Below are 21,140 nucleotides of genomic sequence, written 5' to 3'. Positions count from 1 at the left end.
ATACCAGGGACACAACCACCACGAGCTACACGCCTCACTGCTTACAGTAGTAGCCCAGTCCTCCACTTCTCCAAAGGGACAGACACCACCTCACGTTTAAGACTCTTCTTCACAGCTTCGGGCTGACTGAGCGTGCCCTGCTTGGGACACAAAGCTCACTACAAGCCATTACTTACTGTGATCGGATCATTTCTATTCCTGTGTTTCCAGATGTTCTCTTACAGATGAAACTGCTCAAAGTCCCCTTTAAAACAGGCACTGTTAATTTACTATGTGGTAAGTACTGATCTAAAACTCACTTTTACATGTATGAACTCATTTTTTCCTGAAGATAAGGAAACTGAGGCACCAAGAAGCGAAGCAGCCAGTCATGGGGGTGCTAAGGTCTGGACTCGGCCTGCCTGCTCCAGAGCGCCAGCCCTTAATTCCAGCACACACCGCCTCTCACCACCGTACGTCCCAGCAAGCTCAAACTTGAAAAGAAAGCAAAAATAAGAAGTCAAATGCAATCAGAGCCGGGTTTCAGCCCTGTCCCGACAACTCGGGCTTACGATTAGGATCTGGTGGGTCCTCTTGCGTCCTCTCTCCTTCGTGCCGAATGGTTTGCTAACAGGTTCCCAGCGTAACCTCCCAGGTTTTCCGGAGTGTTGATATGCAGTTACACACCTGCTGCTGTGCTTCCTTTAATGACGACATTTAGTCAGTCCTCTGGCACATTATTACAGAGATGGCAGTCACCTGCTTATGGCTGCGGAGCCCTAGGTGGACAAGGGTCTGAAATGAAGGCTATGATTTGGAGACTGCACTCTTAAGTGCTTCTCGTTAAACAGTTTTTTGTTTGTTTGTTTGTTTGTTTGTTTTTTATAATTTAATTGCTTTTTTTTTTTTTTAAAGATTTTATTGGGGAAGGGGAACAGGACTTTATTGGGGAACAGTGTGCACTTCAAGGCCTTTTTTCCAAGTCAAGTTGTTGTCCTTTCAATCTTAGTTGTGGAGGGTGCTGTTCAGCTTCAAGTTGTTGTCTTAGTTGTGGAGGGCGCAGCTCAGCTCCAGGTCCAGTTGCCGTTGCTAGTTGCAGGGGGCTCTGCCCACCATCCCTTGTGGGACTCGAACCGGCAACCTTGTGGTTGAAAGGACGCACTCCAACCAACTGAGCCATCCCGGAGCTCAGCTCAAGGTGCCATGTTCAGTGTTAGTTGCAGGGGGTGCCGCCCACCATCCCTTGCAGGACTCGAGGAGTTGAACTGGCAACCTTGTGGTTGAGAGCCACTGGCCGATGTGGGAATCGAACCGGCAGCCTTCAGAGTTAGGAGCATGGAGCTCTGACCGCCTGAGCCACCGGGGCTGGCCCCTCGTTGAACAGTTTTTTTTGTGCTGACGAAAGGACTCTCCAGTCCAAGGGTCAGCAGTGGGCAGTGGACAGGCCACCAAGCCAGGGACCAGTGGTTAGTGCCACTCACTCCACTGGACAACTTCAACATGTGTGAAGTCCTCACCTACAAAGTAAAAATATCTCCCTAACCTACTGATCAAATGAGGCAGGGTAGCGAAGAGCACTGTGAGAAAACAGGAGAGGCATAATCCTCATCTCTGTGACTCCCGAACTCCCCACAAATTTTTTCCCAAATGCAGTTGAGGAGAATGCAACTAGAAAATGCAAGGGACCCAGAAGAGTGACCAATGCGTGAAGTTTGTAAGGACAGTACCACAGACCACTGCAGAGCACCACATTTCCACACAGCTTGATCTGTTCACTAAAACAACCCTGCAAGACTCCCCCATTTGCAAATGAAGACCTGACTTCCAGTTCCCAAGGCCTCACAATAAATAAATGGCCGAGTTAGGGCCTGAACCCAGGACTCACTGCAAACCCCAAGTTCATCCACTGACCGTCATACAGGAAGGCCCAGCGTGGACACTGGCCAAGAGCAGGCGGGCACACGGGCTCCTTTGTCTCACTCAGCACTCACTACCTTCCCACCACTTAGCACAGAACAGGCCGCAAGAAGCAAGGAACATGTTTAAATGGATGAACGAAGAAATGCAAAATCATTCTCCCTTACTGATGCCACAAAATTTGTTTTCATCCAAAAAAATTACATTTAACTGACAACCAGTACTTTCAGATGGCATGTGAGCAAATACCAATGCAGGTATCTTAAGTAAGTGCTTCCAAGAGGAAATCCCACGAGGAAATGGCAATTTCGATTTCAGAAGAGGAATCTGGGAGAAGCAATTTTATCTCAGCTGCCTCACAGTTTAACAAATCACCACCACCCCACAGACAGGCCTCCACTATGGTTACTATACTGATTCGTGTATCCTGAGCCACAGGACCAGAACAACTCCAGCTAGAGAAAAGCACACGTTGACTTTCTCCTCTGACAGTGACAACCACTTTCTCTATTTCTGCTCCTTCATGATACTGTTTACTGTCCTTCAATTACTATACTATTTTTAACTATATTTTTGCTGAAGTAATGAAATCTTTCAAAATGTACTGTTTCACTAAACAAAAGTTATACCAAATTTCATTTTCCCGAATTCCATGAGGGTGGCTTACAAAGTAAGGGTTGGGTTGGATTTCTGTTTATTTTTCTGGGGGGAGGGGGAAGATGGGGAAGTTTGGCAGGGTTGTGAGTAAGGAAGATTAAAATACTGGCCACAAAAGCAAACCGAGAGTCTTTCAAAATTTAATGGTCAGTAAGTAAATGTTCTTTTTTATGAAGTGATTGGTTTCCGTGGAAGACAAATGATAAAAGGAACTGAGACAAGACCACTGATGAGTGTCTAAGAAATAGATATTCTGTACACACAAAGGGTGAAACAGGGGCTACTGTATTAATGCTGAGACTTCTGAAAATGGTACCAGGTTTTCCTCTTAGGAGCTAGGCAGGAAGTACTTAAAATCACAAGAATAAGCCTAAGTAAAACTCTGCCAAAGGTACAGTCTCTGAAAAGTAATTATGCCAGTTGACGAAGACTGAGAACCCTATTTGTGCTATCAAGTAATTATGAGCACACGATTTTTTAGCTGGTCTAGTTTTCACAAAAATAACAGTGTCAAGTGAAAAAAAAGCAAGATACAGTTATTTTTGGTAACTTTTGGGGGGGAAGGAGGGACCCTTGACCCAAGCAAACTGTTAACAGAGGAGCAGCTCACCTTCCAGGGAATCCCCCCATTGTGTGAGAAGCTGGAATAGTGCAGAGAAAACATAGCACTACCGTGTGGGAGAGAAAAAAAGGCTGCAGTCGGAGAGAAAACAAAACATTCTACCAACAAGTACAAGAAAACAAAAGAAAGACCTCTTCCTATCAACCCGTTGCAGAACCCACTCCTGTAGATGTCTAGGAAGAGAAATAATAATTCATTAATTGCCATGAATAACCAAGGTAACAAGACAGCTCAGAAAGAAAATGAAAAGTCTCCAGAAAATGAACTTAAAGACATAGAAATATGTGACTTAAATAACAGAAAATTCAAGATTGCAGTTCTTAAAAAACTCAATGAGATGCAAGAAAACGCAGACAGGCAGTTTAATGAACTCAGGAACACAATCAAACAACAAAATGAACATTTTACCAAAGAGATTGAAATTTTGAAAAAGAACCCAATAGAATTCCTGGAGATTAAGAACTCAATAGAAGAAATTAAGAATGAAATATCCAGCTTAGGTAGTAGAGTTGACATGATGCAGGAAAGAATCAGTGACACTGAAGACAGAAATATGGAAATGACACAGATGGAAGAAGAAAGACTTGAGACTTAAAAGAAATGGAAGAACTGTACAAGAACTTTCTGACTCCATCAGAAAGAGCAATATAAGAACAATGGGCAAACCAGAAAGAGAAGAGAGAAGGGAACAGAGAATATATTCAAACAAATTGTTGATGAGAACTTCCCAAGCTTGTGTACAGAACTGGACCCTCAAATCCAAGAAGCAAATAGAACGCCTAATTACCTCAACCCCACCAGGCCTTCTCCAAGTCACATTGTACTGAAGCTGTCAAAAATTAACGACAAAGAAAGAATCCTCAAGGCAGCCAGGGAAAAGATGATGGTAACCTACAAAGGAAAGCCCATTAGATTATCATCAGATTTTTCAGCAGAAACTCTACAAGCCAGGAGAGAGTGGAATCAAATATTCAAACTACTGAAAGAGAGAAATTATGAGCCAAGAATAATATATCCAGCAAAGATATCCTTTAGATATGAAGGAGGAATAAAGACCTTTCCAGACATACAGAAGCTGAGGGAATTTTCTAACACATGACCTGCACTACAAGAAATACTGAAGGAGGCTATTCGACCAGCATAAATAGGGATAATTTGTGACAACCAAAACATAAAAGGGGGGAGAGTAAAGGCCTGAACCAGAATATGGGAATGGAGAAAGTAAGCATGCTGAAGAAAATGGAATACTCTAAATATGAAACTTTCTTTCACATAAACTTAATGGTAACCACTCAAAAAAGATCCAGAACTGAAATATATAACATAATAAAAGAAGAAACAGAGGGAAACATCATAGAATACCACCACACAGAAATAACAGACAACAACAAAAAGGCAAAGAAACCATGGAGACAGTCTTACCAGAAAACCAAAGATACAATGATAGGAAATCCTCACATATCAATAATCACCCTAAATGTAAATGGACTGAACTTCCCAATAAAAAGGCACAGAGCAGCAGATTGGATCAAAAAACTAAACCCAACCATATGCTGTCTCCAAGAGACGCATCTCAGCTACAAGGACAAGCATAGACTCAAAGTGAAAGGGTAGAAACTGACACTCCAAGCAAATGGTATCCAGAGAAAATCAGGTGTAGCCATACTGATATCAGATGAAACAGATTTGAGGATAAAAAAGGTAAGAAGAGACAAAGATGGACATTTCATAATGATAAAGGGGACTATACAACAAGAAGACATAACAGTCATCAATATTTATGCCCCCAAACAGGGAGCACCGAAATATACCAAGCAACTAGTGACAGAACTAAAGAGAGAAATTGACCAAAACACAACTATAGTAGGGCACCTAAATACATCATTGACAGCTATGGATAGATCATCCAAACAGAAAACAAAGAATTAGCAGCCCTAAATGACACATTAGATGAAATGGACATAACTGACATTTATAGAACACTTCATCCTAGAACATGAAACTACATTTTTTTCTAATGTACATGGAACATTCTCAAGAATAGACCATATATTGGGACATAAAACTAGTGTCAGTAAACTTAAGAAGATTGAAATCATACCAAGTATATTCTCTGAACACAAGGCTTTGAAATTGGGTATCAACTGCAAAAAGAAAGCAGGAAAAACCGCAAATATGTGGAGATTAAACAACATACTTTTAAAGAACGACCAGGTCAAAGAAGAAATAAGAAGAGCGATCAAAAGATACATAGAAACAAGTGAGAATGAAAATACATCCTACCAAACTTTCTTTGGATGTAGCAAAAACAGTTTTCAGAGGGAGATTTATATCATTACAGGCCTTGTAGTCACACAGCAGCCTTGCTGACTGTCCCCCCCACCATGTCTTTCCTCGAGGAAAGAAAAGTCTGTGAGACTGTGCCTTTTTAGGACTTTGCTTATCTCTATGTTTTACACCTTATGTCTCTGTCTGGTCCCCAAAAGATGGTTTGCAGCCAATGACGAGTAAGATTCCCCGAGGGAACAACTCAAGCCAGGCAGAACCGAGTGAGGACCCCCAATGAGCTGCCCTAGAAGATCCAAAAAGGAGCCTTGCCCCCCCTTCCCCCTGCCTGGGAAAAGCCATTGCTGGCTCTGGCTTTCCTCTCTCACCTGATTGTGAGAGAAGTCATGAGGGCAATAAAGATCAGTTCTCTCCACTTATCTCAACAGAACTGTTACAACATGAGAGACTTGACACTGAGAGGGTACATATCGTAGTTAAGACATCATGGGACTTTATGCTTCGGCTGTTGACAGACAAAGGGTGACTGGAGCAAACATTTTTCTGCTATGATGTATGAGTCTCACAGACCATGTAAGAAACAATGTTACTTTCTTGTATTTGTATACTTATCAATAAAAACCTCCAGTCAGCTTTATTCTGGGCTCCAGTCTTTCAGAACTGGCCTTCTGAGATTTAACTGCATTAAGTCTCTGTTTCTTTCTTTCTTAAAAACTTAACCCAAAGCTGCCCCTTCTCACACCCTCACTGCCCGTGTTGTGCTGGATGCGACAAGGCCTATCTCAAGAAACAAGAAAAATCCCAGATAAATAACCTCACGTTACACCTTAAAGAACTAGAAAAAGAAGAACAAATGAAACCCAAGGTCAGCAGAAGAAAGGAAATAATAAAAATCAGAGCAGAACTAAATGAAATAGAGAACAAAAAGACAATAGAAAAAATTAATGTGACAGAGGCAGTTCTTTGAAAATATTAATAAAATTGTCAAACCTTTGGCTAGACTCACTAAGATAAAAAGAGAAAAGACACTAATAAAATCAGAAATGAAAGAGGGGAAGTTATCGCAGATGCCACAGAAATACAAAGGATCATCCAAGAATACTGTGAAGAACTATATGCCACCAAATTCAATAACCTAGAAGAAATGGACAAGTTCTTAGAAACATACAGCCTTCCAGGGCTGAATCACGAAGAACTGGAAAATCTAAACAGACCGATCATCAGTATGAAAATTGAATCAGTCATCCAAAACCTTCCCAAAAGCAAAAGTCCAGGACCAGATGGCTTCCCTAGTGAATTCTACCAAACCTTCAAAGAGGATCTAATACCAATCCTGCTCAAACTCTTCCAAAAAAATCGAAGAAGAGACAGTACTCCCTAACTCATTTTATGAGGCCAACATTACCCTGATACCAAAACCTGGTAAGGACAGCACAAAAAAAGAAAACTACAGACCAATATCTCTGATGAATACAGATGCAAAAATCCTAAACAAAATTCTAGCAAATCAAATGCAACAATGCATTAAAAGATTATTCATCTTACTAAGTGGGGTTCATCCCCGGGGCACAAGGATGGTTCAACATCCGCAAATCCATCAATGTGATACATCACATAAACAAAATAAAGAACAAAAATCATATGATTATACCGATTGATGCAGAAAAAGCGTTTGACAAGATATAACATCCATTTATGATTAAAACACTTAATAAAATAGGTATAGAAGGAAAATGCCATAACATAATAAAGACCATATATGACAAACCCTCAGCTAATCTCATAATTAATGGTGAAAAATTGAAGCCCTTTGTTCTACGTTCAGGAACACGACAGGGCTGTCCCCTATCACCTCTGCTTTTCAACATAGTGTTGGAAGTCCTCGCCAGAGCAATCAGGCAAGAGAAAGAAATAAAAGGCATCCAAATTGGGAATGAAGAAGTTAAATTGTCACTCTTTGCAGATGACATGATGCTATATATAGAAAAACCTAAAGACTCCACCAAAAAGCTATTAGAAACAATAAACAAATACACTAAAGTAGCCAGCTACAAAACCAACGTACAAAAGTCCATTGCATTCCTATATACTAACAATGAAATCTCAGAAAAAGAAATTAAAACAATTCCTTTTACAATTGCAACAAAAAGAATAAAATACCTAGGAATATACTTAACCAAGGATGTGAAAGACCTATATGCTGAAAACTATAAGAATTTTTAAAAGTAATTGAAGGAGACACAAGGAAATGGAAAGACATTCCATGTTCATGGATTGGAAGACTCAACATAGTTAAAATGGCCATATTACCCAAAGCAATATACAGATTAATGCAATCCTCATCAAAATCCCAATGGCATTTTTTAAAGAAATAGAACAAAAAATCATCAGATTTGTATGGAACCACAAAAGACCCCGAACAGCCAAAGCAATCCTAAGAAAAAAGAACAATGCTGGAGGTATCACACTCCCTGACTTTAGCTTCTACTACAGGGCTACAATAATCAAAACAGCATGGTATTGGCAGAAAAACAGACACGTAGACCAATGGAATAGAATTGAGAACCCAGAAATAAACCCACATAAATGCGGACAATTTTTTACAAAGAAGCAAAAAACACACAATGGAGAAAAGACAGCCTCTTCAACAAACGGTGCTGGGAGAATTGGAAAGCCATGTGCAAAAGAATGAAACTGGACTGCTATCTGTCACCATGTACCAAAATTAATTCAAAATGGATCAAAGACCTAAGCATAAGACCTGAAACAATAAACTGCATAGAAGAAAATACAGGTACTAAACTTCCAGACCTTGGGTTCAAAGAGCATGTTATGAATTTGACTCCAAAGACAAGGGAAGTAAAAGCTAAAATAAATGAATGAGACTATATCAAACTTAAAAGCTTCTGACAGCAAAAAAACAAAACAAAAAAGAACCATAGACAAAATAAAGAGGCAACCAACTGAATGGGAGAAGATTTTTGCAAACGGCAGCTCCGAATAGGGGGCTAATATCCAAAATATACAAGGAACGCATACAACTCAACAACAAAAAAAACAAACAACCCAATTGAAAAATGGGCAGAGGACCTGAAGAGACATTTCTCCAAAGAGGACATACAAATGCCAAATAGACATATGAAAAAATGCTCAACATCACTAATCATCAGAGAAATGCAAATAAAAACCACAATGAGATATCACCTCACCCCAGTCAGAATGGCTATCATCAACAAGACAAATAGTAACAAGTGTTGGAGAGGCAGTGGAGAAAAAGGAACCCTCATACACTGTTGGTGGGGATGCAGACTGGTGCAGCCGCTATGGAAGGCAGTGTGGAGGTTCCTCAAAAAAGTAAGAATAGAATTACCATATGACCCAACAATCCCTCTCCTGGGTATCTACCCAAAAAATCTGAAAACATTTATCCATAAAGACACGTGTGCTCCAATGTTCACTGCAGCTTTGTTTACGGTGGCCAAGACAGGGAAACAACCAAAATGTCCTTCGATAGACAACTGGATAAAGAAGTTGTGGTATATATACACAGTGGACTACTATTCGGCAGTAAGAAAAGATGAAATAGGACCATTTGTGACAACATGGATGGATCTTGAGATTACAATGCTAAGTGAAATAAGTCAGAGAGAAAAAGTACAGAACCATATGATTTCACTGATATGTGGTATATAAAAACGAAAAACAACAAAAGAACAAGACAAACAAATGGAACAAAAACTCATAGACACAGACACTAGTTTAGGGTAGAGGGTAAGGAGGGAGGGGGGCCCTAGAAGAGGGTGAATGGGGTCTAATATATGGTGATGGGAAGAGAACTGACTCTGGGTGGTGAGCACACAATGTGAGATAGTTAGTGTAATACTGAATTGTACACCTGAAATCTATGTAACTTTACTAACAATTGTCACCCCAATAAACTTTAATTTTTAAAAAAAAGAACATAAATGAAATACTAAGCATCACTGAAGGTATCAAATGAACAGAGTACACAGTACATCATCTTTCTAGTGGCACAATATCAAATATTTGTTGGAATTATTGTACTTAATGTCTATTTGTTAAGTACTTTAGTAGGGTGACCCTATCCTGATTTCACAAGTGATAAAATAAAATGTAGATTCCAGAGACTGTCTTCCCTAGAGGTAGAGAAAGTCAGTTCACCAAACTCGCAAGTTGGGACAAGAATGTATAGGGTTCAAGGAGCCCCCAGGGCCTCTGCTCCAGAGGACTGTTCCCATCCGGACCACTGGCTGAAGCCTTCTCTAAACCAGTGGTGCTGGCGACAACAGTATTTCTTTAGGTCCATGCTGGCTCCACTCCACAGCCACTCTCTCCATCCTGCTGAAAGCACTGGAGCCCCGCCATCTAAGCACAAAAGGGCGTTTTGTTCGGAACAATGGGCAAGGTTTACTAACGGAGAACACAGCACTTACGACACTGGCCTGAAAGTCTACAGCCACCGGGGGAGCACAGCCCAGCTCGTTTGCTCGGAGAGACAGACCCAGTGTCCCCCATTTCTGTCATCTAATGGCATCTTACACTGCTGTCTGGTGCACACAAGGAACTCGACAGAAGTGCGCTGAGCTGGTTAGTAGACAGTGGACCTTAGAGCCATTCTGACTCAATGCTGTAAAGGGCTCTGTCGTAGTGTAACCATGACCCCTTCATTTCTAAAGGTAGGAAAACCGAAGCTCAGAGAAGGGAGAAGATGGCCCTGGGCACACAGGAGTCACTAGTGTGTGTCTGGAGTCCACGCGCGGCTTATTGGCTGTGTGATCCTGGATAAGCTGCTTAACTTCTCCCACTTTCCTCATCTATAAATGGGGTGTGGTAATGACAACCTGAGGGACAGTGTAAGAATCACAAGTGCCACGTGGAGCGTCTGGCCAGCAGACAGGCGACACACATTAGGGGTGTCTATGATTACTGGACAAACCTACGACCAAAGTGTACTGGCCAGGCCCGTGGACATTCCACAGCACCTAATTGCTTTTGCTCACATGATTTTTATTGCTGGTATCAAATAACTGAAATTTTCTGATCTGTCACAACTACAACTGGTTTCAAAAATATGATAAAAAATAGTTTCTCGTATACATAATTTATTTCTCATGACCAATGCCACTTCCCTATGTTAATACCCAAATAGCTTCTGAAGTCTTTAAAAAGTCCAACTGATAGCTGAAGAAAATTATGAAAGCCTTAATAACCAGATGTAAAATTTAAAAAAATGGCCCAGAGAAAGTCCAAGATGGCGGATTAGGGGGGGGGAAATGGCCTAAAACAAATTTACATTAAGAAAAATTATGCCTCAAATTGCATATATTTATTAGTTTTTATTTAATCAAAATGGTGCTGTTTCAACAGACATAGCACCACTGAGGTCGGGGAGAAGCCAAACTCCAGAAGGCTCTGCACTCGGACATGGAAAGAAGTGACAGATCCGACGCAATTTTCAAACGCAACTGCGGCAGAAACCATTCTTTTCCTTGACTCCATTTTCATCCCTCCATCAAATATATACGAGCACTTGTGATGAGGTTAAGTGGGACCAGGCATGTTCTTCCATCTGGCGCAAGGGAGAGACATCAAGGCACAAAACACAAGATTTCTGCCTTCAGGGAACTTATACTCGAGCAGAGGGACCTGGCAGTAAAACGGCTAAACCGTCCAATCACACGGCACGTTAGAAGGCACTAAGTGATATGGGAGGGCATGGGAGGACTGGGAGTTGGCAGGGAGGAGGGGACATCACAGGTGGGGAGGGCGGCAGGCATTCCAGGCAGAGCAAGAGCGAAGGCTAAGACTAGAGGACTGGCCTTGGGAGCAGGACGGGGATCAAACCAGTCTGTTTATCATCATTTTAAGCACTGAGATAGCTACATTTCATCTGTATTTTGGTCCGTAAGCAAACAAAAATACAAAGAGTTTTGTAACACTCAAACCTCACTAGTCCAAAACAGAACTCTAAGTCTTCCCCAGTCTTGTCTCCCTGTTTCTACTCTTAAACGCTTCTAATTCATTCTCCGTAGAAAAGCAATCAAATCATGTGCCACCCCTGCTTACTGCCCATCAATGGCTTCCCACAGTCCCTACGAGAAATCTGCAATCTGGCCCACAGCCAGCAGGGCCCTCCCAGTCTGGCCCACAGCCATCCTTCCGTGGTGCTGTCCCAGACGCACTAGGCTGCCTTCTGTCCGCAAACACATCCAGCTCCTTCCGGCCTCAGCCGTAGGCCTGCTCTTCTCTCTGCCTGGAACAAACTTATCCCAGCTACTCAGTGCCTTATTCTTTGTCGGTTAGGTGTCTGGTCAAATTTCACCTCCAAGTTTTGAGATCAGCTTCCCTGACTACCTCATTCACAGTGGCCCAGACTCATGCTCTCTCAAATCACCCTGGGTATTTTGCGTTTTCTTTCTCTTCAAGGGCATTTGTCACCACTAGCAGAACACAGACTCTGGAGCCAGACTGCTTGAGCTCAAATTCCTGCTCAGCCACTTACTGGCTGTGTAAGTTTGGGACATTTTCTTAAGTCCTCTGGTCTCAGCTTTCACATCTGAAAGCATGAGGCTAACAACACTACCACCTCCTACAGTTAATGCGTGTAACATTCTTAGAACAAGTGGCTGACACACAGGACGCACGCCAGTGTCGGTCACTGGTATTACTGTCAGCAATTCATGATCTGTCTCCCCTGTTAGAATGTAACCCCCAAGAGGGCAGACTTGCCTGTCTGACTCACTACTGTATTCACAGCTAACACTTCAGAGGCCCTCAGTAAGCATGTACTGAGAAACAAATACACGTCCAGGTATAACACTCTGGACTGGCAATGCTACTCCAAGTTTGACTCCAGAGGCGTCTGAGTGTAAGAAAAGCCTTTGCTTCATTCAGTCACAACTGACGTCTGACTGAAGAGGCTCTGGGGACACAAGCAGCTAACGACACAGACTCCAAATCTCAGTCCATCACTCACAAGGAAGTTACAGACTGCAAACGGACAATCTCTATATCAGACTGGGTTTTGTGTTTTGAGTTACCTGGGTTTTATGTTTCTAAGAATTACGTCAATTCCCAAAGTTGGTATACAAAGCAAAAGTAGCTGTGTCTCTGACTGACTGGATTTGGAGATTCAAGCAAGTGTAACTTCAGAGACAGGGAAGTAAGAAAAGGAGAGTTCTAGACCTCACCCCTAAGTGTACATGGTACTGCAGGAAGAGCCAGTGAGTAAGTCAGGAAGCACAGGGTGACCAGACACCTGTGAGTATAGAAAATTCTATGTAGATTTGATAAGGAAGGAAAAAAACACTCTGCAATCCAATTAAACACATTAGAAGGGACTGTTTAACAACACTGACCTAAGATGGGAAGGCCCTGAAAAAACTATGGATCAGTATCAGGGACGTGGTTTAATAGTTCTTACAGTAGAACAGAAAAGCGTCTAGTTCTAAAAATGATCTTATGGGTCATATGTAGGACACAGCCAATACTCTAAGTTGTTAAAACAGCATACACAAAACTGTATGGCAGCCTGGAACAAGGCGAATACACAGCAGAGACAGAAGCCAACATGGCTGCACAGGGCTTTGCCAACCCCCTGCACTCTGCAGCCCTGAGTATCTGCTGGCCGAAGTAAGAACAGGCTGTTTGCTTGGCTATTTCTGAGTGGTCGAAACAGCTCTGTTCTCTCCGTCATCCGCCTGAAATCAATCTCCTGGGAGGCCAGCAGATGGTAAGGAAGCACGTGCGTGGACGGCCGTCAGGTCCTACAGCTGCCAAAAGGCAGTGACTAAGAATGGGAAGGAGGGGGCCAGGCCAGTGGCTCAGGTGGTTGGAGCTCCATGCTCCTAACTCCAAAGGCTGCCAGTTCGATTCCCACATGGGCCAGTGGGCTCTCAACCACAAGGTTGCCAGTTCAATTCCTCGAGTCCCTTGAGGGATGGTGGGCAGCGCCCCCTGCAACTAAGATTGAACACGGCACCTTGAGCTGAGCTGCCGCTGAGCTCCCGGATGGCTCAGTTGGTTGGAGCGTGTCCTCTCAACCACAAGGCTGCCGGTTTGACTACCACAAGGGATGGTGGGCTGCGCCCCCTGCAACTAGAAACGGCAACCGGACCTGGAGCTGAGCTGCGCCCTCCACAACTAAGACTGAAAGGACAACAGCTTGACTTGGAAAAAAGGCCTGGAAGTACACACTGTTCCCCAATAAAGTCCTGTTCCCCTTCCCCAATAAAATCTTTAAAAAAAAAAAAAAAAAAAGAACGGGAAGGAGGAAGGCTTTGGGGTCACCAGCATTCAAAGCCCAGCCCCGCTACTTAGTAGGAACGTGCCCTAGGCAAGCCATTGGTACCACAGTATTTTCATCGCTAAGAGGGGACAATAATAATATCCATCTGACAAGATTGCTGAGGAATGGGCACGTTATGATGTCTGTGCAATGAGATCCTGTTCACCGTTAGCATGAGCATGACAGCTGGTAGCTGAAATGCCTGGAATATAATAAAACATACCTAACGCTGAACAAATAAATCTTTGGTAGTTAAAATTCCCTGGAATTATTATTATTATTTTTAAAGATTTTATTGGGGAAGGAAGGGGAACAGGACTTTATTGGGGAACAGTGTGTACTACCAGGACTTTTTTCCAAGTCAAGTTGTTGTCCTTTCAATCTTATTGTGGAGGGTGCCGTTCAGCTTCAAGTTGTTGTCCTTTCAGTTGTGGAGGGCGCAGCTCAGCTCCAGGTCCAGTTGCCGTTGCTAGTTGCAGGGGGCACAGCCCACCATCCCTTGTGGGAGTTGAACCGGCAACCTTGTGGTTGAGAGGATGCACTCCAACCAACTGAGCCATCTGGGAGCTCAGCGGCAACTCAGCTCAAGGTGCCGTGTTCAATCTTTAGTTGCAGGGGGCACTGCCCACCATCCCTTGCGGGACTCGAGGAGTGGAACCGGCAACCTTGTGGTTGAGAGGATGCGCTCCAACCAACTGAGCCATCCGGGTGCTCAGCGGCAACTCAGCTCAAGGTGCCGTGTTCAATCTTAGTTGCAGGGGACGGAGCCCACCATCCCTTGCAGGAGTTGAGGAATCAAACCGGCAACCTTGTAGTTGAGAACCCATGTGGGAATCGAACTGGCAGCCTTCGGCGGGGCTCCAACCACCTGAGCCACCAGGCCAGCCCCTCCCTGGAATTATTTTACTTACCCGAATGAATGTCAATAGCTCTCAAATATAAACCCCATTTTTCAAAAAGTACTAAACTTTTTGGGATTGAGGGAAACCCTAGAATTTTTGCATTCCCCTTTCGTTTAAAAATGAAAACAGAATAGCTAAACCCAGAACTATCTAACATCTGTATGTGATAGGTGCTTTAAAAACCTTACAATTATGAGGCCATGGATTAAAATTTTAGAAATAAAATCTTTTCAATTCATGTGGAAAACAACTTGGAGGACAGATGAAAAGATGCACATTCTGTAAACCAATGACGGTTGATTTTACCCAGACACACGAAGTGGTGATTTTGTCATTGAAACTGTGGCGGCAACTCATCCGGGTTCAGGGTGAAACAGTAAGTAGTGTGTGCAGAAAGGAGAAACTAAAGCCCAGTGGAGGCCAAGCACTCTTTCCAAGGGGAAAAGAAGACACTACCCCTTCCATCTGTCACTCAATACTTAGCTAAGTAACACTGCCACTTTTAACCTGGACTTACCCCGGCTTTGAAATGAGTGAATCATTCATTCTTTCCCAAGTACCTTACGCTGTGTGTGTAGAAAACTCCTGGAGCAGTGGCCTTGCAGCCTGACCTTCTCAGGGTTATACAAGATAGAAACGATCTATCTAGTCCAGTATTTAACCCCAAGCCGCAAATGAATAACAACGCTTCATTTACTCAGGGGAGGAGATTCTGATCAGGGCCAAGAGCATGACATACTTGCAAATGATTTCCATACAACAGTTCGGAACACTTCTGTAAATCTACAGCATATTTTAACAAGTCAATAAAAATGCAAAGCATTTCAAATAACTGTAACCCCGGCCTAGAAAATGTGGCCTTTTTCGAAAGGCCCAGCTGCAGGTCCTTCAGTGCCTAGGATGGGAACTACAAGAGTAGTCGCTGAATGAAAGAGCGGAATATGGTGTCTCTAAAACAACTGCTTGAAGGGTGGTGAACCTGACATTGGAAAGGTGACAGTAAAGGTAAAGGGTTAGGATTAAACATAAAGTTTCACTTCCGCTTTGGCTCACATATTCTGAAAAGGAAGCAGAGACATCACTAAAACTTCCCTGCTTTGGTGGACAGGAAGTGGCTCCTTTATTTGGCATTTCTCTCAGGTGAGGATGAATGTTTTTCATGTGTTTATTTACATCTGAAATTTCCCATAGGGTCTATTAGTTTCTTTGTCTACCTACCTCTTTACTGAAATCTTGATGTATTTATTCCTACCAATTTGAAAAAACTGTATACTTACTGACCTTTTGTGATATTTGACATTCCCAGACCATTCCATAATTTCGTTTTTAATGAGTTTAATATTTTGCATATATAGGTCTGCAAACCTTTTCCTCTGAGCTCTGCTTTTAAAGAGAACGTTATCATTCCTTCATTGGCACATATCTAATAAAGTGTAGCAAGAAAGTTTTAAGGCATTATCTCTGATAAAACATTTTATTTTGCTTTTTCTCCACAATCTCTAATTTTAAACATTTCTCCTTGAACCCTCTGGATTTTATTCTGATGAATGTTTACCAGTTATCTTATCGCCAATCTTCACTCCCCACCAGGACCCACTGACACACATTTCAAGTTGGCGCCAGCAGCACCCCACTGCAGCCTCATAATCAATCCACTGTCTGACCTTAGAAAGGTTGACCATCTTTTGCACCTCAGTTTCCTCATTTGTAATAAAATACATTCAAGTCATATGTTCCAAGGTTGTTGGGCAATTAGAAATAATAAATGCAAACTATCTAGCACAGTGTCTGGCACATAATGGATACCCTATAAATAAGAAGTATTTTAATGATCTAATATCTGATGAGAACATAAAAGTAACATGCTCCAATACTCATTTCAAAAACTTCAAGAGGGCCGGCCCGGTGGCTCAGGCGGTTAGAGCTCCATGCTCCTAACTACAAAGGCTGCCGGTTCGATTCCCACAGGGGCCAGTGGGCTCTCAACCACAAGGTTGCCGGTTCGACTCCTCAACTCCAGCAAGGGATGGTGGGCTGCGCCCCCTGCAACGAGCAATGGCAACTGGACCTGGAGCTGAGCTGCGCCCTCCACAACTAAGACTGAAAGGACAACAACTTGAAGCTGAACGGCACCCTCTACAACTAAGATTGAAGGGACAACTTGACTTGGAAAAAAGTCCTGGTAGTACACACTGTTCCCCAGTAAAGTCCTGTTCTCCATCCCCAATAAAATGTTTAAAAACAAAACAAAACAACAAAAACAAAACAACTTCAAGAACATGTAAGTTTAACTGACTAAAAGTTAAAATACAGGGTCAGCCAGATGGCTCAGTTGGTTGGTTAGCGCACAAACTCTTAACAACTGGGGTGCCGGTTCGATTTCCACATGGGCCAGTGAGCCCACCCTCCACAACTAGATTGAAGACAACGAGCTACCGCTGAGCTTTTGGATGGGTGACTGGATGGCTCAGTTGGTTAGAGTGCAACCTCTCAACAACAAGGTTGCCGGTTCAATTCCCGCATGGGATGGTGGGCTGTGCCCCTGCAACTAAAGATTGAAAATGGTGACTGGACTCGGAGCTGAGGTGCACCCTCCACAACTAGACTGACGGACAACAACTTGGAGCTGATGGGCCCTGGAGAAACACATTGTTCCCCAATATTCCCCAATAAACAATAATAAAAAAATAAATTTTTTAAAAAGTTAAAATACGTTATTTTAGTTAAAAATAACATTCTATTATAAACTTAAATTACTTTACCTTTCTATATTTTAAGTAAAACTGTGTTCTATCTGTAGCAACACATGTAACACTAATTAACTAATTAAGAGAGATTTCTCACTTTAATTCGGTCCCCACACCAGTATTCTCCTGTAGCTAACTGAAACAGACTTGGGTGTGGTTTTGAAAACAACTCTGGGCGAGGCAACTAAAGATAAGCCAACCAGCCATCTGTTAACTGAAGTGAACTTTAATGCACCCTATCCTGTTTATAGTTCCCAGATCTGTCTCATAACATTCAAACAGAAAGAATCTGGCCTGGGTCTTCATCAAAATGCCGTCAGCCTCTCAATGCTAACTGATTAATAAATGTGCTGGCTTAGACCCCTAGAGCCACCTGGGTTCTGATCCCAGTTCACTATTTGCCAGCTGTGTAACCTCAGGAACACACCATCTCTGTCTACGCTTCACAGGTTTTCATTTGTAAAATGAGAACGATATCATTAGCTACTTCCTTGGTTTAAGATTAAGTGAGTTAATTTATGTCGTGTTTCCACACAGTGCCTGGCACACAGTAAGCAATACAATAAAGCAATATAATAAATGATAGCTATTATTATTATTATTATTATAAGCAGCAGCACCTTTAAGAACTGAGTCTCTTTAAAAAGGACACTGGAAGAATATTCTATGATGGGCACTAATTAATTATCCTCCTTGATATGTGGGACACAGCAATACCAATGACTAGAGTTTCCTCTTCCACACTGCTCTGTATCGTCAATTTTTAATACAACTGCTGGACTGCACGCTTACTGAAAGCAGGAGCTATTACAATGCTTTACCTTCCAACATTCCCTACACAATGTTCTCAACACAGATCTTAAATAATGCTTATTAAAGTAATACAACAGAGGGGCCGGCCTGGTGGCTCAGGTGGTTGGAGCGCCATGCTCCTAATGCCAAGGTCTCCAGTTCGATTCCCACATGGGCTAGTGAGCTGCGCCCTCTATAGCTAAGGTTGTGAACAACGGCTCTCCCTGGAGCTGGGCTGCCATGAGCCGGAAGTTGGCATGAGCTGCTGTGTGCTGCTGCGGGCTACCAGGTACCGCCATGAGTGGCCGGCAGCCAGTGAGAGCTGCCATGAGCTGCTGTGAGCAGCCGACTGACGACTGGCAACGAAGGCTCATAACACCAGCGCGGGCCAGGGAGCTGTGTCCTCCACAACTAGACTGAGAAACAACGGCTTGAACCGGAGTGGGGGGCGAGGAGAGGTGGAAGAAGGGGGGGGAATAATTAATACAACAGGGAAAAATAGAGCAGTGAGACAAAACCTTAAAGCATACATTGTTAGGACGAGAAGAACTTCAGAAGTCATCTGGTCATTTCACAGACGATAAAACTGAGCAAAGTCATGACTTGACCAAAATCTCATACGCCAGCCAAGCTAGAGCTACCTCCTCCGTGTACCAAGAACACCCGCACACCGTGCTCACTCGGATAACCCTCACACTGGGCATTTTACCATCATCTCATTCCTAAGTTTTAGACCAATGCACAACCACTATTTCCATTACTAATAAATACCACTTGGGAGATCTCAAGTAAGGCAAACATTTGAGAGGCCCTACCACTCAAATAAGACTTACCATAAAAACATGTTATTTGTATATAAGAAATACATGAAACCTCCAAAGACTAAACAAAAAAAAGAACCCATAATTGACAAATAGAGAAACAAAAACTTACAGACACAGGGCAGCTGATTAGCTCAGTTGGTTAGAGCGCGGTGCTCTTGACAACAAGGCTGCCGGTTTGAACCCCACATGGGCCACTGTGAGCTGTGCCCTCCACAACTAGATTGAAACAACTACTTGACTTGGAGCTGATGGGTCCTGGAGAAAAAACTTAAAATAAATAAAAAGTTTAAAAAAACTCACAGACACAGACAACAGTTTAGTGATTACCAGAGGGTAAGGGGAGCGGAGGGTGGCAGATGAGGATCAAATATACCATGTTTCCCCGAAAATAAGACCTGGCCAGACCATCAGCTGTAATGCTTCTTTTGGAGCAAAAGTTAATGTAAGACCTGTTATGATATGATATGATATGATATGATATGATATGATATGATATGATATATGATATAAGACCAGGTCTTATATTACATTAAAATAAGACCGGTTCCTATATTAATTTTTGCTCCAAAAGACGTATTAGAGCTGATGGTCCGGCTAGGTCTTATTTTCGGGGAAACACGGTATAAAGAAAAAGTGCTAGAACCCAGAGAGAAATTCACAAATCTGCTATCATAATGGGAGAGTAAAACATTGCTCGATCATTAATAGGCAAGGCAGTCAACAAATTAGTAAACAGTAAACATGAAATGACAGCAATGTAATTAATAAGTTTGATTATTAGAGGTACACAGAACCTTGCACCTCCCTGCTTTCCAAAACAACTAAAGAATACATATTCTTCTCTAGACTACAAGGAACATTTGTAAACATGCACCTCATATCTAGGTGGAAATAAAGGAAATCTCAACAAATTCCAGAGAATTAGTAACATACAAACCATTTCTCTGGTCATAATACAATTAAAACAAATCAATGACAAACTTAAAAAATATACATATGGAAATTTAAAAGCACATTTTAAAATAATTTATGGGCCAAAAAAGAAACCATAGTCAAAACTGAAACATACACGCATAATAAAAATATTATAACTGAAAACTGTTGGCTTGAGTAAAGAGCTACTACCTCTAGAGAAATGTATAGCCTTAAACACACATTTAAAAAAGGATAAGTGACCTTTTCCTAGAAGTTAGAAAAATAGCCTGAACTCCAAACCATTTAGGAATTACACTATGTGTTATATAATTTCTAATCCTTAAAACAATTCTGAAGGTTATAGCTTAGATTATAGCTACAAATGTTCTGATTACCTGAGTTTAAAAGCATAAACCATACGCCCCTTCAGGGGAAAGAAGTGGACATCACATAAGATGTAACTCATGTATCCACTCTTGCAAATGTCATGCAGCCATGATTTTTACTGAGAGTAAAGTTGAATTCACAGCTTTTTTTCACAGCACAGTGAAATCTGGGGTCAATGGCCTCGAGAGCTGACACAATGTACTGGCAACCCTCCATCGTTGTGGTCGGCAAAATCTGTACTATTTTCATGAGAATTCTACTTCTCCCTAGTGCAATATGAAGTAATCTAAATGGAAACGATCCACCAAGAAAAATTCAAACATACTTTAAAAGTGAACTGCTAGCTTGACTTCTATAAAACAGAAATGATAAAAATAACTGTGGGTGAGTGATATAAAACATCTCAATGCCCTGAACAGCTCTGGCAGGGATCCAGCCCGTTTCCCTACAGAGAAGGCCCTAGCAGGAGCTCCCGTGCAAGTTGTCCGCACAGATGGTCCTCTCTGTCTGACCTGAAGAGCCATGAGCCCTTGAAGGGGGACCTCTGCTCTTTATCTTTGATTCTCCAATGCCCAGCACAATGCCTGGCACACTGAAGGCCTCTGAATAATAAGTTCAGTGAATTAATAAGTCTCCTAAAATGCTACCACTACTGTCATTTAGAAACTTAAGAGACAAATAAAATTCATACTCTCATCACTTGACTAAAAGCTGGAAAAGAAACCCTGCTGAGAAGAAAACAATCAACAAAACACCCTGCATAGAAAACAGAGCACATTCAATATTATAGATTCCCTAGGTCGG

The 21,140-nt window shown here is 42.2% G+C and overlaps 1 protein-coding gene across 13 annotated transcripts in view; it reads right to left on the bottom strand.

Moving 5' to 3' along the window:
* ADD1 (adducin 1) overlaps nt 1–21,140 on the bottom strand; it is an 87,262-nt gene that overhangs the window by 50,301 nt on the left and 15,821 nt on the right. For 2 of the 13 annotated variants that reach the window (XM_074320445.1, XM_074320468.1), the window contains exon 2: nt 19,144–19,289. The exons of 10 other annotated variants lie outside the window; for them this stretch is intronic. The gene's annotated coding sequence lies outside the window, so the exon portion shown is untranslated. Of the gene's footprint in view, nt 1–19,143; nt 19,302–21,140 lie in introns of all 13 variants that reach the window. One more of the 13 variants, XM_074320439.1, reaches the window with a different exon arrangement.

Source organism: Rhinolophus sinicus, linkage group LG02 (assembly GCF_036562045.2).
Source record: "Rhinolophus sinicus isolate RSC01 linkage group LG02, ASM3656204v1, whole genome shotgun sequence".
NCBI lineage: Eukaryota > Metazoa > Chordata > Mammalia > Chiroptera > Rhinolophidae > Rhinolophus > Rhinolophus sinicus.
Note: the sequence above shows the minus strand (reverse complement) of the source record. Positions and strands in the feature narration are given on the sequence as shown.